General features: G+C 35.3%; 1 long non-coding RNA gene across 13 annotated transcripts; it reads left to right on the top strand.

The window, feature by feature from the left end:
• Positions 1-496: 496 nt before the first annotated feature.
• LOC112013415 (uncharacterized) lies at positions 497-4110 on the top strand. 13 transcript variants are annotated; one of them, XR_010628186.1, is made up of 8 exons: positions 580-836; positions 2127-2200; positions 2290-2336; positions 2438-2472; positions 2667-3073; positions 3155-3217; positions 3729-3788; positions 3891-4110. It is a non-coding gene; the product is annotated as an uncharacterized LOC112013415 (long non-coding RNA). The 13 variants fall into 13 exon arrangements; XR_010628185.1 differs by having other exon boundaries at positions 2433-2472; XR_010628179.1 differs by adding an exon at positions 944-1279 and having other exon boundaries at positions 497-836; positions 2290-3073.
• The last annotated feature ends 7570 nt before the right edge of the window (positions 4111-11680 follow it).

The following is an 11680-nucleotide window of genomic DNA, read 5'->3' as shown; positions in this document are numbered from 1 at the left end:
CTGCCACTTCATTAACTTCTTCCACCCAAACTCCATTAGCATTTTTTATTCCCTCAATATAATTCATTTGCCTTCTTTGGGAGGCTTTGGAATGAAAAAAAAAATAGTTTCCTATCTCCATGCTTTAACCATGACACTCAGGATCTCTGACGCCAAAAGATCTCACTGATAGAAGTGGGGTCAAACTTATTTCAGTTGTGACAGAATATCCACTACTATTTTAAGTTCTATCAACCTATCATCATCCATAATATTAAAAAATTTCTATATATTTTTTAATGAATTATTTGGGCACCTAATTTCAAACCCACAAAAAAATCAATTAAAAAATATGATACACTAACTTTTTTTTTCTGTGTGAAAAAGAGATGCTTTACTAACTTGGGAGAGAAATAGTACATTATCATATAGCAATAGGAAAAATGATAAGCAAATCTATATATATAATAATAGGTGAAGCAGAGAGAGTGTGAAATTGAATTCCAAATTAGAGCTCTAATTATGTGCCACGTATACACACCAATTAGAACTCTAATTGCATACCACGTGTACACCCCAATTTCAGTCAAATAACATTATGCTCTTCACACCCGCGTATTTTCAGGTTCACCTTCCCTTCTCAAAACCCAAAATCCTTCCTCTCCTTTAATATACAGCTCCCCTCTTCTTCAATGAATGCTATGGAATTTCAAAAGAATATCTCGGTATTAATGATGCACGCCTTTGGGCATTTCTCTATCTTATATAGGAAGAGGTTCTGCATCTATTCAGATTGTACTTTTCTTCACAATTTTAATGGTCCAGGTTTATGCTCTGCAAAACGAATTCTTCCTAAGGTTTGATTACTCCTTTCTTTCATCTGCCTATGCTTTCCTTCCTTTAATTATATAAGTTTTTTGTTTTCCTATGATTGATGTTGCATGTTTATTTTCTGTTTCATTAGTTTCTCCTTTTGTCACACAAAAAACTTCCACCTTCATCATTGGTGCTCTCTCTCAAAGCCCAGCAACGCACACACAGATCATTCCAAGTAAACCCATTTAAAAGCAAAAAATTACTCTCTTTTCTTGTATTTTTGATTCCCTTCTTCTTATTCGTCCATACACAACGCAAAAAACCCTTTTTCCCAATCATGCTTTCATAATTTTCTTTTCGGGGGTTTTCGATTTTAGCTTAGCAGTGAATTTTACTTTGATCGATGGGCAGTGGGCATGTCATTAAACGCGCCCATAACAAGACCTCTCCCAAAGCCGCTGGTACTCCTGGTGTTTTAAAAATGGTATATTGCGAATACATAATTTTTTTTGTGGGTTTTTTGTTAAAATTTTTTTTTTAATTTTTTTTAATACCCACCTCATAAATTTTTGAACTTTATGGTTGGATTGTGATATTATTAGTTTATTGTGCAATTTCCCTATCTGGGTCTTGGTTGATTTTAGTGAAGAAGCTATGAGCAAGTGTTAATTTTTATTTTAGCCATTCTTGGTTTTATGGTAGTTTTTTGATATGATGGGTGAACACATAATGCTTAATACATTCTTTCTGCAATTTGCTAATTGGGTTTTGGTTGATTTTGCGTATTTGATTAATGTTCTTGAAAAAACTATGAGCTATGTGGCCAATTCATAATGTTTGTATACTATGGTTAGTTTGTAAATTGATGGTGAACACATAAGGCTGTATTAGTTTATCGTGCAATTTGCCAATGGGTCTCAATTGCTTTTACGCATTTGATTAATGCTTTTGGGGAGGAAACTATGAGCAAATGTTGAAGAAGCTATGAGCAAGTGTTAATTTTTATTTTAGCGATTCTTGGTTTTATGGTAGTTTTTTGATATGATGGGTGAACACATAATGCTGAATACATTCTTTCTGCAATTTGCTAATTGGGCTTTGGTTAATTTTGCATATTTGATTAATGTTCTTGAAAAAACTATGAGGTATGTGGCCAATTCATAATGTTTGTATACTATGGTTAGTTTGTATACCTGATTGCGTAATAGTATATTTTGATTTACCATAAAAATTTGTTCGTAACTTATATGATAAAGGGTTTTTAAACAGCTTATTGTCATCTATGTTTTTACAGTTTATGCCCTTATTTGGTGTGCTTTTTCCCTCTGTAGGAGATTCTTATAAAATTGGGAAACTCTGTTGCCAACGAACTGAGAATTTTTAACTACTTATTTTCTTACCAAAGGTCAGCTCTTTTTTATTAGCTCTTTTTTATTGTTTATGTTATTATTATTGGTCAATTATTTGATAGGCTGTTTATATTCTATTTATTAGAGGTTAGCTGTGATTTTCCATAGTACCTGCTTATTTTGTTAACAAAGGTCAGTTTTTTTCCCCTATTTATGTTGTGATTACAAAAATATGGTTAGTATTTAGCCCTGATAATGTATTAATAATTGCTTATTCTCTTGAAAAAGGTCAGCTGCTTTTTCACTGATGGTGTTGTTGTTATTACTGGTAAATTATATGACTTATTGTTAATATGCTTTTCGTTAGAGCTTTTAACATTTTTGTTTTTATGGTATTCACAAACTACCAGAACTTTGTATTTTCCAATTTAATATATTTTCAAGTAATTAACAAATATGGTCAGTACTTAAAGGTAATATTGTATTAGTGGTCCGATAATACAAGTATATTATTTGAGATAGTTATGGATGAAGCACGAGCTAGAAGGTCAAAAAGGAGTTTGATTTTAAATAAAAAAAGAGCTATCCGAACTCAAGTAGAGATGTGTTGTAGTAGTGAAGTGGATCATGGCAACCTATTTGATGTTCCTATTTCGTATGGTCCTGGTACCTCTACCCTCAACGTAAAACCAGCAATGGAAATCTATTTGAGGTACCTATTTAGTATGGTTTTGGTAATGTGGAAAATACACTGGTGCTCTCTCAATTGAATGACGAAATCCTCCAAAGATGTGATAAAGAAGTTATAGATGACAACTTATTAGATGTTCCTGTGGATGTGATGGTAGAAGAGGTGGCAACTGATTTCATTCCAAATAATGCGAATACTATGTTTGGGAGCACTTCACATGAATCCAATACTATATCAGGTTAGACTTTTGTTGTACTAATAATGTGCAATGGCTGTTTGGAATCTATCTTTGCACTACTAATAATGCTAAATTCAGCAGATGATCTTCGTAATGAGCACTTCATCCACATGATAGGCCCTGCCGAAGTTGCTCCCCCTACAGGTAATGAATGGAATAGAACTTAATTTTTCCCTTTAAAATTTTTATTGTGCACATGCCTTTTAAAACTATATGTATGGACATCCAAATGAAAATACATGCATATGAATCTTTGAAAACCAGTCAAAATCCAATTTGTTTCCATTACTCCATCAGTAAACCCAACTACCTAACTAGCTGAAGTAAATAAATAGCTGGCTGTTTTCTTTCTCTGGCCCTCTAGCATTAAAATCAACAATAAGACTCTCAATTAACCCCGCTAACAATTGTTCAGATTTATCTATTTAATTGTAAAGCTAAACAATTTGGTTCCAATAGCTACCAATTATATATTTGACATTCTAACTAAAACTTGATTTTGTTATAGATTCTTTAAATTTAAATAAAGCCAGCTAAAGAAATTATTTATGCTCTTTTTAAAAATTACTTCCTCTAATTAGTTGTGCTCACTGTTGGTTTTGTACCCTTTTCTTTTAACTGGCCTCCTTCTCATGCCACATCTCTTGATTGATAGATTTATTGACTTAGCAAGATACACAAACTGAAGTTACTACTTCGAATGTCCCCTTGAAGCGTAAGTTCCCTTTTATTGATTATTTCCAAATCCTTTGAAATTTATATTTGACATCGTTGTTCATGCTATCTAACTCCCATTCGATATTGCTGATTGTAATAGGTAAATTCACTGAACCATGGAATTTTGGCAAGCCAACACAAACTTGTGAGAGCTGTGGGACTATTCTATGGTATGAAGAGAGAAATGTGAAATCAAGAAGACCATCACAACCAAAGTTTTTGTTGTGCTGTTCATAAGAACTAATTTATTTGCCTTTGTTAAAACACGTACCTCCAGTTCTTGGAGAATTGCTGAATTACGATGGCCCTTCATTTGTGCATTTCCATGACATTCCCGTGCGGTAGCACGGGGCTACATACTAGTTAATATAATGGAAGGCATATATTTAGCATTTAATAAATTAGATGGACATGTGACATGTTTTTATTTGTGGAGTATATAGTGGATTAGGAAGAGTGAGATAGAAGATTTGGACTCGTCTGCCGGCACATCAACAACTTTCGATCTTTTGGAACAAATTTTAATAATTCTACAATATGTTTTCGGCAACCAGGAAAACAAAAACAAAAACAAATTCGAAATTAACAAAATAAAATTAAAGGCTTTCTGAAATTCATCCATAAAACAAGGAATTAAGTTTTACCCTTTTCTGAAATTCTTAAACATTATGTAATAAAAATTGGTTCCAGAAAAATAAAACAACATTGAAAAGAAAATCACCTGGAAATCCCACAACTAATATCATCCCTCATAAACATATACATCATAAGCAACCCGAGGAGGAACGACTCGAATCTCGTCATGAAGGAACGTAGCAATTCTTCAAGGTTTTTTTTTTTTGAAAGTGGAATGGATTTCATTAGACATTAGCCAAGTCCAAATATAGAGCTTCTAACGCAGGGGGAAGGGGCTCCCCCAACCATACAATCTCATGAACCAACCCTCTAGCAAACTTTACTAAACAATGAGCCACACCATTGGCTGTACGGCTTACCCACCCAACTGACACAACTTGTAGGCTTGTGCATAAACACTGGATATCCCCATACAAGTGTCCCAGACGTGAATGGTTAGGCTGCGAGCTTGAAATAGTCTGCATGACTGACTCATTATCACCCTCTATAATAAGCTCGGCAAACCTTGCATCCACAGCGAACTCCAAGGCTTTGCGGCAAGCCAGCACCTCAACCTCCTCATTATCCGAAACAGGTGGTCCTCTCACTGCCAAGGCTGCCATCACTTCACCCTCCTTATTACGTATAACTGCACCAAACCCTAACGCATTTAAATCCTCGAAAATGGCTGCATCAAAATTCAGCTTAAATCCATTTTTCGACAGTGGGCTCCACTGGGCTTCTCTAGCATTGGACGTTTGAACTGCCAGGTGTTGTTGAGCTTCCCTAAACTCCTCCAAAAATTCTGTTGCTCTCTTGTTCAGCTGAGACAAGTCTTGCATGCCCCCCCCCCCCCAATGGATAATGGAATTCCGTTGACTCAGGGGGGGGGGGGGGGGGGGATATAGCCTAGAACTGGCATAACACTTTAAAAAATTTGAGGGACCATGAGCAGCATAACTCCACCCCAGCATTTATTATATTCATGTTTATTGTTTTCAGATTTAATCATGGCATCTTTTAGCCCACTTATTACTATTCTTAATCAAAACAAACTGACTGGATCCAACTATATTGACTGGAAAAGAAATTTGGACATTGTTCTTACAGCTGAAGAGCACAAATATGTGCTTACTCAACCATGTCCTACCTTTTCTTCATTAGATGCTCCTCCTAAGGAAAAATAGCGATATGATCGTTGGCAGAAATTTAATGAGATGGCCAAGTGCTATATCCTAGCATCTATCTTAAATGTTCTATAACATCAAATGCAAGATGTAGAACTAGCTTCGAACATAATGCTAAGTCTGAAGGCAAGAAACCATGAGGCAAATTTATAATACCAAAATGGCTGAAGGCAGTTCAGTTAGGGAGCATTGTCTAATAATGAACTCTAATACGAATACACTGTAAGTTTTAGGTGCTGATATTGATGAAGAACCCCAAGTAGATATGATACTCCAGTCACTACCGGAATCATTCAAGTAATTCAAACACAATTATAATATGAACAAAAAGATTTATTCATTGTCTGAATTAATGAATGAATTGGTAGCGGCGGAAGGCATTCTTGGTACTTCTAGTGTTGATGCTAATAGTTGGAGCTTCTACTTGTCAACCTAAGTCAAAAGACAAGGGTAAGAAGAAGAAGAAGAAGGACTTCACCACGCAAGATGGTAAACAAATTACCTTAGGAGTTGCTGACAAAGGAAAGAAGATCAAAGGAAAGTGTTTCCATTGTGGTGAGAAAAGACATTGGAAAAGGAACTGTCCAAAATTCAAAACTGCCAATAATAAGGGTATGAAAAGTTCATTCCTCCTTGAAATATGTTTAGTACAAAATCCCATGGATTCTTGGTGTATGGATTCAGGTTGTACTAATCATATCTGGAATTCTTTGCAGGGGTTCCAGGAGACTAGAAAGCTTAAAGAAGGGGAATTGTTTCTTACTTTGGCTGATGAGAGCAGGATTTCGGTTGTAGCCGTTAGAGTGTTTAATTTATGCTTTGAGTCTAGGGTTTTAATATTGGAAGACTGTTTATATGTACCTAATGTTTGTAGGAATTTAATTTCTGTAACTTATTTAGGTAAACATGGATATTGTGTTATCCTTAAAGACAATGTTGTAATAAAGAAAGGCAAAGTGTTTAACTGTTCTGGCATATTGTGGATGGTCTTTATATTTTAACTCTTGATAAGCATGAATTATATAATTCTGAATTAGATAATGACTCTCATGTAAAATGATTAAAGAGAATGTTTCCTTCTACTAATGATGCATATCTTTGGCACTTGCGTTTGGGTCATATTAATCCAAACAGAATTCAAAGACTGATTAAAGATGGACTTATAGAGCCATTGGACTTTGATGAATTTTCAGTTTGTGAATCTTGTTTGGAAGGCAAAATGACTAAACGACCTTTTAATGCAAAAGGTAGAAGAGCCCAAGAGTTGCTTGAATTAGTTCACACAGATGTATATGGTCTTATGTCAACCTAAGCAAAAGGAGGTTATGAGTACTTCATCACTTTTACCGATGATTACTCTAGATATGGTTATGTGTACCTAATGAAACGGAAGTCCGAAACCTTTCAAAAGTTCAAAGAGTTTAGGGCTAAAGTTGAGAATCAATTAGGTAAACGTATAAAAGTCATTTGATCTGATCGTGGTGGCAAATACCTTCTTAGAGTTTTCAAGGATTACTTAATTGAAAATGGGATTCTATCCCAATTGACTACACCTGGAACTCCCCAACAAACTTGTGTAGCAAAAAGAAAGAATAGGACTCTTTTAGAAATGGTTAGGTCCATGATGAGTTACTCAACTTTATCGATTTCTTTTTGGGGTTATGCCTTAAATACAGTAATACATCTTTTTAATTTAGTTCTATCAAAGTCTGTTCCCAAAACACCCATGGAATTGTGGAGTAGGCGTAAGCCTAGTATGAAATATCTCCACATTTGGGGTTGTCTAGCACATGTGTTAAAAGGGAAGCCTGATAAATTGGAACCAAAATCAGAACTGTGTTTGCTTGTAGGTTATCCAAAAGAAACTAGGGGTTATTTATTTTATAGTCGTAAGGATAACAAAGTTTTTGTTAGTACAAATGCTAAATTCTTGGAAAATGACTATATGAATAATTTTACTCCTAGAAGTAGAGTTGTATTGGCTGAAATGAATGAACCCGTAAATGAACAACTAATGGATGAAACTAAGGATGATGTAGCTGTATCGGATACACCACAAGATACTACTCAAGAAATGCCTAGTACATAGGTGCCTCATCGTAGTGGGAGAATTGTTCAGCCTCCTATAAGATTTATAGGTTTTAGAGAAACTTATGAAGCTATCTAAGAAGAGGCTGAATCGGATCACTACACTTATGAAGAGGCAATGAATGATATAGATGCACATCATTGGGTCAAAACTATGAAATCTAAATTAGATTAGTCCCTACAGTGTGGAATGAAAAATGCCAAGAAGCCTTTGAGAAGATCAAAAGTTATATGATGAAACCACCAATACTTGTCCCGCCAGTTCCTGAAGAGCCATTGTTGTTGTATCTCACCACTACAGATATAGTAATGGGGGCCTTACTTGCTCAATACCTAAAGGAGACTAGAAAGGAGAATGCAATTTACTACATCAGTAAGAAGATGTTGCCTTATGAAGAGAAGTATTCACCATTATAAAAACCTGTAAATTCAAACATTACATGCTTGCTTACAAGGTCTGGTTGATTGCAAGAATGGATCATTTGAAGTACCTAATGGAAAAACCTGTGCAAGATGGAATGATGGCTAAATGGGTTTTGCTTTTATCAAAATTTGATATTAAGTATGTGACTCAGAAATCGGTGAAGGGGAGAGCAATTGTTGATCACCTAGCCCATTGTTCGCCAGAAGAAGTAGAAGAGATCCAATGAGACTTTCTAGATGAAGACATCATGGGGATTGAATCATGGAAGATTTATTTTGATGGTGCAACAAATCAAAATGAAAGTGGAATTGGAGTTCTTTTAATTTCTCCAAAAGGGACACACATTTCATTTTCTGGCAGACTCAACTTTCCTACTACCAACAATGCCACGGAATATGAAGCTTGCATCCTGGGTCTACAAGCAGCCCTAGGCCTTGGAGTAAAAGAGTTGGATGTACGGAGACTCAGCATTAATAATTTCTCAAGTACAGAATAAGTGGAAGATCAAAGAAAAAAAATACTTATGTCTTATCACCAATGTCTTCAAAAGTGGGCATCAAAATTCAACAAGATCCAATATCAGTATGTGCCGAGGATGCAGAATCAAATTGCAGATGCTTTAGCAACCATGGCATCCATGATGGATGGGCCAAAGAAAATGAAGCTAGACCGATAATGTTGGAACATAAAGTGTTAGGTTCTAAGTACTTAGGAACTAATGTATTAGAACTCTAATTTGTATTGTTGGCAAACCATGATCAAAACAGGTTGTTAGTCTTATTTTAGACTTGCTTAAAGTACGTCTTTTATGTAAAATTGGAATCGAGTTAACTGCAGAATTAAGTGTGCAATTCTGACTGGCTCAATCAATCGAGAATTAGACTCAATTGATCGAAAGTCGAGCAGAATATTTTTTTTTGCAGAATTTCCAACTCAGCCCTAAGCCCATATGACATGTAGGGTTTTATGTTTTGCCCTAAGTATAAAAGGGAAACCCTGGCCATGTTTTTGAGGTTGATCTATTTGTTGTGTGTGTGAATCTCTTGTGAGATCTGAGAGATAGTTGTCTTCACACATGCTTAGGATTATCAAGAAGGAGATTTCATTGAGAGCTTGATGATCATTCAGTTACTGTACTAAAGAGCTTAATGATACATAAGCAGGAGTGCTTGTACTTGCTGGAGAATCTAAGAAAGAAGGAGTCCTTGGTTTAGGAGCTTGCACGTGGTCGTGTCAGTAAGTTTTTTGCATGAGCTAACAATAGGATGTTAGTGGTCTAAGTGGCTATTGTAAAACTTTGATTCTTTCATAGTGGATACAGTTTTACCTTGAGGATAGCTAAGTTAAATCCTCCCTAGGTTTTTTACCGGTTTAGTTTTCCTGGGTGATCATACCTTTGTGTTTTTTATATTCCGCACTTTGCATTGATATAATTATATGATTGTGTTAACCTAGATTTGAAATTTGGACTAAGCAATAACTTGGCTAATTAACTAGGTTAATCCGATTGTGTTTTAAGAGGTCTAAAAACAAACAAAAAGAACCAGCCTACTACATGACAATAGAAGAAGATGAGGAAAAGAATGAGAAAGGTGAATGGTATTCAGACATCCTACAATACCTTAAGGATAGGACATACCCGAAGTCTATAGACAAGAATGATCAGTTAACCATCTAAAGGTTGTCCACTAATTACATCATTTGTGGAGAAAAGCTTTACAAAAGATCATATGATAGAATTCATCTCCTTTGTGTAGCCTCCAAGGAAGCACAACAAATAATTAAAGAGGTTTATAAGTCAAGCTATGGGCCTCATATGAATGCACACATACTGTCTAGGAAGATAATAAAACAGGGTTACTAGTAGACCACTATGGAAGCCAATTGTGCGGCTCATGTTCGAAAATGCCATCAATGCCAAGTTCATGGAGATCTGAAACATATGCCACCCATGCCACCACATACTATGACCTTGCCCTGGCCATTCTCTACATAAGGAATAGACATTATTGGGAAGATTCACCCAACAACATCCAATGACCATGAATTCATACCTGTAGCCGTTGATTACTTTACTAAATGGGTAGAAGCTGCTTCATACAAAGTCCTGAATTCAAAGAAGGTTGCTTAATTCATTCAGACCAATATCATCTGCAGATATGGTGTACCATTTGAAATCATCTCTAACAATAGGTAGCATTTCAAGGGAAAAATAGAGAAGCTACTATGACAGTTCAACATTCAACACCAAAAATCTTTACGTTACCATCCTCAGACTAATGAAGCAATTGAGGCTGCTAATAAAAACATAGGACGAATCTTAAAGAAGAGCACAAAGAATTATAAGGACTGGCACCTATAGTTGCCCTATGCACTTTGGGGGTATAGAACATCAATTTGATCTTCCATAGGAGCCATTCCTTATTTGTTGGTGTATGGGATGGAAGCAATCCTTCCTATTGAGATGGATGTTCGTTCATTAAGGACAATATTAGAGAGTGAAATCTTTGAAGCAGATTGGTTGCAAAGATGATATGATCAGTTGTGCATGCTAGATGAGAACAGACTCAAAGCCGTGTATCACAATTAAGGTTATCAGAGGGGGCTTAGGAAAGCTTTTGACAAGAAGGTGAAAAATAGAGATTTGAAGTTGGGGGATTTAGTGTTGAATGAAATTCGAGCCCTGGTTCAAAATGCAAATGGAAAGTTCAAGCAAAATTGGGCAGGCCCATACATTATCCAATAGATGTATCTAGGTGGGTAGTAAGGCTAATGGACTTAGATGCAAACCCTTTCACTAAACCAACCAACATGGATCAATTGAAAAAATACCACGTCTAAGGTGGTAATTTGAAAGCACCACATCTGAAATGGTTGTAAATTATGTTATTTCCCTTCCTAGGTTTGACTAAAAAAAGAAGAAGATAGGTTGAAAACTCGAAAATGCAATCTATACAAAAGGAAAGTTAAAAAAAAAAAAAAATTTAAAAAAGTGAGAGAGCCTGCTAGGTTGAAAACCCGAAAGGGTGACCTAGGCAAAAGTTAAGGCAAAAAAAAAAAAAAAAAAAAAAACATCATCATAAATGAACTATGATCGGTGCAAAACTGCAAGTGCACAGTATCGTAATTTTATAGTAAAGTGATGAGAAGAGTATCGTCCTCAGGGATTGATAACTTACTTTTGACAAATACCAAAATTATGCTAATCTCGATTTTATCTAGAGAAGTCACTAAGGTTGTTGTAATTGGAATTTAAAATAAAATCAAATTAAAGAAAATAAGCAGAGGAAAAAAAAAAATGTTGTTCAAAGATCAAATTAATGGGAAGAAAACTTCTAGGAAATCGATTTCACCTAATCCCTCACTATGCTTTACTCATCTAGCTAATTTAATTTAATTCTCTCTGTTTGTTAGCAATCTCAACAAAAACATCCAAAAGCCTCTTTCGACAGTCAATTGGAAACATTCTTGTTCATCAATTTACACAAGAGTATGCAATTTAATAAAGCAAGAAAGCATTAAGACCAATGATTTTAATACTACACAGGTTCATACAAGTCTTTCGATCTCTATATT

This window comes from Quercus suber, unplaced genomic scaffold (genome assembly GCF_002906115.3).
Source record: "Quercus suber isolate HL8 unplaced genomic scaffold, Cork oak 2.0 scaffold_43, whole genome shotgun sequence".
NCBI lineage: Eukaryota > Viridiplantae > Streptophyta > Magnoliopsida > Fagales > Fagaceae > Quercus > Quercus suber.
The sequence above is the reverse complement of the archived record's forward strand: the minus strand, read 5'-3'. Positions and strand labels throughout refer to the sequence as shown.